The 6,000-nt window shown below is 63.8% G+C and overlaps 1 protein-coding gene across 2 annotated transcripts in view; it reads left to right on the top strand.

Moving 5' to 3' along the window:
• Nucleotides 1–276: 276 nt before the first annotated feature.
• CXXC5 (CXXC finger protein 5) overlaps nucleotides 277–6,000 on the top strand; it is a 31,937-nt gene continuing 26,213 nt past the window's right edge. The window contains exon 1 of one of the 2 annotated variants that reach the window (XM_030504028.1): nucleotides 277–358. The gene's annotated coding sequence lies outside the window, so the exon portion shown is untranslated. Of the gene's footprint in view, nucleotides 522–6,000 lie in introns of both variants that reach the window. The other variant, XM_030504029.2, reaches the window with a different exon arrangement.

The raw sequence follows: 6,000 nt of genomic DNA, 5'->3' as shown, positions 1-6,000 counted from the left end.
ACACCCATGTGGGGGGGGGGCAGGTGGGGCACGGACACGCGGTGTATGTGGGGGGGTCACACTCCGTTCCCGCCCGTGGGTGCGTACGGCCCATGTCGGGGCGCAGCGGGGGGACAGGCGGTGCGGTGTTTTTGCGGGGTGCGCACACGCCGCAGTTGGGGGGTGTGTGTGTGTGTGTGTGTGTCTGTGACACGGGGGGGGGTGGGTTGCGCGGCGGGCGGCGGGGGGCGCGCGCGGCGCGGCGCGGTGCGGTGCGGTCGGTCCGGTCCGGGTTTTGCCGGCAGCCGCGGGCAGCAGCAGCAGCGGCAGCGGCGCGGTTCGGGGGCTGAGCGCTGCCAGAGCGAGCGGCGATGTGGAGGTGGGTGTGCGGCGGCGGCACCGAGCCCGGCCGAGACCCCCCCCGGGCCCCGCGTCCCCGGTGCCGGGCAGGTGCCGAACCCCCCCCGCCCCGTTCCCTTCCCCTTTCCCATTCCCCTTTCCCCCTCCCCTCCGGGCACCCCCCGGCAGCGCTGCCCGCACCGGTAGGTGCCGACCCCCGGTGGAGTTGGGGTGCGGGGTGGCGGTGGGAAAAGAGGAGGAGGAGGAGGAGGGAGAAGGTTGTTGGGGGGAAAGGGAGAAGAAAAAGTTTGGCGGGGGGCGGCTGCGTCTCGCCCCGCTCCGCTCCGCCCGGCGCCGGTACCGGGCTGCCCGCGGCGGCGGCGGGGCGCGGAGCTGGCCGCCTGCCCGCCTGCCCGCGCCGGGGCCCGGCCGGTGCTGCCTGCGCGGCGCCCGAGCGGCCCCGCCGCTTCCCTTCCCGGGGGGTGTGTGTGAGAGGGGGGAAGAAACGAACGAGCAAAGTTTGTCTCGGTGCGGCTGAACCCCGCTCCCGGTACCCCGCGCCCCGGCGGGGATGCGCTAGGAGATGGGGTGGGGGGGGGAAGAGATGGGGGCGAGACCTTGCAACCCCCCCACCGGCCGCGGCATCGCCCGGTGGTTTCCCCGGTGACAATGGTGGCGGCGGGGGGGGCAGCGGGCAGCGGCCACCGGCGGCGGATCCCGGGGGGGTTTGAAAGGAGGGTTTTGGGAGGGGAGGTGGCTTGTACCGGCCCCCCCGCGCTCGGTGCTCGGTTCTCGGTGCTCTCGCCTCCCCCGGGGGCGCGTCCGCGGCAGTTTGTGGCTCCTCCGCCGGTGACCGGCAGCGGGGTGGTCGTGGGAGCGGCGCCGCTCGCCATCGCCCAGCCATGTGCGACAACTAAACCAACTTTATCACCCCCCCCCTCCCCACCACCGCTTCCCCCTCGGGTGGGATTCCCAAACCGCCCGCAGCCCGAGAGCCCAAATCCAGCCGGATCGCAGCGCGATATCCCCGCTGGTGCTGCCAGCCGCGGAGCCAGCGTGGGGGTTGTGATTTGTGCCCAAACCCTGGGATTTTGGCACCAAACTCCGCGGCGCAGCCCCCGGGTGCTGCACCCCCCCTTCGTTTTATTTTTATTATTGTTGTTTCGCCGCATCCCGCACCCGGCTGCGTCCTTCTGCTGGGCCCGTGTTTGCTTTGGGTCGGTTTATTCTTTGCTGGGATGATTGATTGGGGAGAGAAGGAGAAGGGAAGGGGGGGTGGTGGGATGGGGATGGGGGGGCTCAGCGCCGCCCGCCCCGCTCCGCGTCCCACGCACAAACAAAGCTGCGCACACATCCTGCGATAACGGATCCCATGTGTGACCCCGGCCGGGCAACCTTTGCCTCCCTGCAACCGACCCCATGGATAAGCGGGAAAACATGGGGGGGGGGGAGACGGCTGGCATGCTGCAGGGATGGGGGGGTTCGAGGCAGCGGGATTTGGTGCGGGATGAGGGGGGGGGATGCACAAACCCGGCTACCTGGGGCCGGCGGAAGTTTTGTTGCTCTGGGAACGGGCCCTTGCTGTGTCAGCGGCCCCTTTGTGCTGCTTTGTCCGTGTCCCCCCACCCCGCTGGGGCTGCGGAGGGTCAGACCCCCCTGTGTCTCCCCGTCCCCCCCACTCCCCATCCCCTCGCTGCACCCTGGCGAGCTGAACTGCATCCCCCTCCACGGGGTTGAGGCGAGGAGGGGTCAGATGGGAAGGTGGGGGGGGCGAGGTGGTGACCCCCTCCCAGGGTACCGCTAGTAGGCATGGAAACCTCCATCCATCCATCCATCCATCCGTCCATCCATCCATCCATGTGTCTCTCCTTAAAATCTCTATCTGGAACCATCTCCTCCAGCAGCACCCTCATTCCCAGCACCCGGACGCCAGCTCTCGCCCCGCCGGCGGTGCCGTCGGCTCCTGCCACCGCAACGGATTCAAACCGGTCGCGGCGTCACGTGGGGCTGAGCCTCGAACCCAAAAGTGTCACCGCTCATGGTGGCACCGGCTTCTGGCTCCCGACGGACACCCACTGCAGGCCCGGCATGCCCAGGGTGCCGGCATCGTGCTCGTGATGGCACCCGGGCGTGCTGGCACATGTCACATCACTGACCTCGGGGGGGTGGCGTGGGGGGGGGACCACGGTGACGGGACGATGATGGGAACGATGGGGACGCACCGGCGTGTGACAACAAAAGCAAAGTAACAAAGGACCCGCTGGTAGAGCTCAGAAGTTCGTCCCGGCCCCCCGCCGCGGCCGTCCGACGCTGCCGGCGAGTCCATGGCCTCGTGGACAGGGAGGGGGCTCTGCCTGTTGGCTGCGGGGTGCAGGCAAGGATGGGGGGGCTGTGACGGGCGCTGTGTGTCCCTCCGCTCCCTGCCTCGGTGGGAAGGAGGCAGGAAGCAGCCGAGTCGTCCTTGACATGGATTTTGTGGCGGGGAAGCAGGCAGCCGGCACCTCCTGCCTGTGGTGTGAGGTGGGCGAGCAGGGCAGAGGGGCTCTGGGTGCTGTGCCCCCAAATTCAGCCTGTTCCTCCTCTTTCTCCTCCTTGGCAAAGGTGGGGGAGATGCTGTAGGGCTACAGGGTGTGTGTTTTGGGGATCCCTCACCCTGAGGGATGCCCACCAGCATCCCCCAGTGTCACCAGTTCCAGTGTCACACCAGTGGTGCGGGTGCTGCTTGCCTGGGACCTGGGGATGCTGCAGGGCTTGGGGCAGGGGGTGTCCTCTCCCCCAAAGTGTCCCCTCTGCCTGGTCTCCTGTGTGGGGAGCAGGAGCAGGGCTGGATCCTGGGTGCTTGGGCTTGCAGCCAGCATCCCCCACACCTCCTGCTGTGGCTGCTCAAGGCTCAGCCGAGGCTGGATCCAGCCCCAGCCGGTCCCAGCCCCTCTGTTGCCCCGCATTGCCCCCCAGCAGGGACATTCCCAGGGGTCCCGCTGCTCCTTTGCCTCTCCTTGCCCTGCCGGAGAGTTTGTTTTCCCAAAGCCTGGCTGTAGGAACAACCTCTTGATTAAGTGTATTAATAGTTAAACTTTCAGCTCATAGCTTAAACTCACCAGACCACAAAAAGGTCCCTCCTTTACTCATGCTCTGGTGCTCAACTAAAATATTGCACTCCAAAGGGTTGGGGTTCTTTTTTTTTCCCTCTCCTTTTCCCCTGGCTTGACTTTGACTCCTGGGAGTGTGGGGGGTCCTGCAGGGAGCCCTTGCCTAGGGGGGACCCCCACTTGTCCCCAGTTCCCCTCACAGCCACCCCTCTGCAAAGAGCCTGGGCACTGAGGTGGGGGGGGTCTCGCCTGGCTGGGTGTCCCCCCAGTGAATGGAGCTGTGGAAGCTAGGGAGGAGGATGGGAACCACCATCCCAGGAAGAGGGTGGCCCCCTCACCCTGTTGGGGACATGGGAGGGTGCGGTGGCTGGGGAAGGGATGGAGATGCTGGTGGTAGCTGGTTTCCCTGCCAGGCAGGCGGTGGGCAGGAGGTTCAGCTGTGCCAAGGGCAAGGTCCTGTGTCTGGGTGGGGGCAACCCCAGTCCCAGCACAGCCTGGGAGTGGATGGGTTGGGAGCAGTGCTCTGGAGGACTGGGGGATGCTGGCGGATAATGAGAAGCTCCTCATGACCTGGCCATGAGTGCTTGAGCCCAGAACCCCCCGTGTGCTGCGCTGCACCCCGAGAGTGTGAGCAGCAGGTTGAGGAGGGGATGTTCCCTCTCTGCTCAGCTTTGGTGGGACCCCCAGGGCACTGCAGCCAGCTCTGGGGTCCCCAGTGCAAGACACACATGGATTGTGAGAGCGGGGCTGGAGGAGGGCACCAAAATGGTCCAAGTGCTGGAACAGCTGGAGCAGCTGGAGCAGCTCTGCTCTGGAGACAGGCTGAGAGAGCTGGGGGTGTTCAGTGGGAAAGAGAAGGCTTCAGGGAGACCTTAGAGCAGCTCCCAGTGCTTTCACTGGCACAGGGTGCCCAGAGAAGCTGTGGCTGCCCCATCCCTGGCAGTGTTCAAGGCCAGGTTGGACACAGGGGCTTGGAGCAACCTGCTCTAGTGGCTCTGCCATGGGGAGCAGGGCAGGATCAGCAGACTTTGCCTTCATCACAGGGCCATGGCGGGGAGGCTGTGGCTGCCCGTCCTGAGGAATCCACTGGGTGAGCACCAGGGTGTGAGGGTGAGGAGCAGCTTTTGTCCCCATCCATGCCACGTGTCCCTTGGGACACCCATGGGGCTGGAGCCCTTAGGAGAGCTCCAGGAAGAGCCAGGCAGCAGGACAGTGTGACCCCCGTGAGTGGCTGAGGGTGACCGGTGGGTCCCATCACCTCTGAGACAGTCCAAAGGACATGTTTGCCCTGGCCACTGTGGGGTGCATAGATAACGTCTTCAGGTTGGTTTCGTCCTGTCTTGTCTTTTCCCATAGCTTGCAAGCATGTGGAGATGACAGCCCTTGCCACCCATGGGTGGCAGCCTGTTATTATGTGAATAAAAGGATTGTTAAGGTCAGAAGGTTTTCGAGAGGCTGCCTTGGTATCTCTGGTTTCCACCCATCCACCGTTATGGTATGGAAGAGGGACTCGAACCATGGCTCTGATGTGTCCGCCTTGTGATCTTGCTGTGGTCTTGCCTTGGGGTTTGTAGGTCTGGCTCTATGTCCTCATCCTCAGTGTTGTTTGTACCAAAGCATCTTCCATTGCCTGAACTTGGACATCCTTTGTGCTGGGAGGATGAGGGCCTGTCACCTCCATAGAGTGATGTTTATGGCGCGGTGGCTCAGACAGGGGAAGGTGTGTGTTGGCCTTGACCCTGGAATTGGTGGCGAAGAAAGAAAATGCCATTTTCTGATTTTTCCAGGCAGGGTGTGCTTTTCCATTGCCACTCTCCCAGCTCAGAGGGGTGGGAGCTGGAGAGGGGCTTGGGTCACTGGCTCTGCCCATGTCACTGCTGCAGTATGCTTCTTAAGTGGGGGCTTGGTGTGTGTGATGGATGGGACCCGTGCCACGGTGTGAGATACAGCCTGTCATTTCTGGGTCACTTCCGAGATGAACTTCATCCCAAAGGCCTGATTGTCACCTTCATGGCACCAGTGGTGGCAGAGGTGGGGAACGGTGCTGTCCTAGCCCCGTGGACTGTGAGGTCCTTCTGGGTGGCTCCAGGGGGTTCTGGTGGCTGCTGCCATCCATGAGACCTGCAGTTGATCTCGGCATACGTCTGCTCAGCGCTTGCTGAGCTTCCTGGGGATGGCCCAGGCTGGAGCAAGGGTTGGGTTTGTGCTCTGGTGTGATGGGGTTGGGCATGTTCACCTCTGGCGTCCTTTGGTGCTCCTTGAGCTCATGCCAGTGCTCCAGCTCTTCATAATGGCATCTGGGCAATATCTATCTCCTGCAGTCTTCCTTTTGAGAGCCTTTGGCCGTGCCCAAACAGGTGATGCAGATCCGTGTGCTTGGGCCTCTTGGTGTCCTCAAGGGCCCGGGGTCATTGGTTCTCACTGCTTTTTGCTGGGACCTGCCCCTGGGGCTTTTGTGCCTCTTTCTCTCCCTCAGAGGCTGGCTGAGAAAACTAGATTGTGGTTCAGATCAGGGTCCTGGGTCTCTCACTTGAGCATTCCAAAGGCTGAGGGGTTCTCACTTGAACATCCTGATGCTGAAAGGTCCCAAGTG

Source organism: Strigops habroptila, chromosome 12 (assembly GCF_004027225.2).
Source record: "Strigops habroptila isolate Jane chromosome 12, bStrHab1.2.pri, whole genome shotgun sequence".
Taxonomy (NCBI): domain Eukaryota; kingdom Metazoa; phylum Chordata; class Aves; order Psittaciformes; family Psittacidae; genus Strigops; species Strigops habroptila.
The sequence above is the reverse complement of the archived record's forward strand: the minus strand, read 5'-3'. Positions and strand labels throughout refer to the sequence as shown.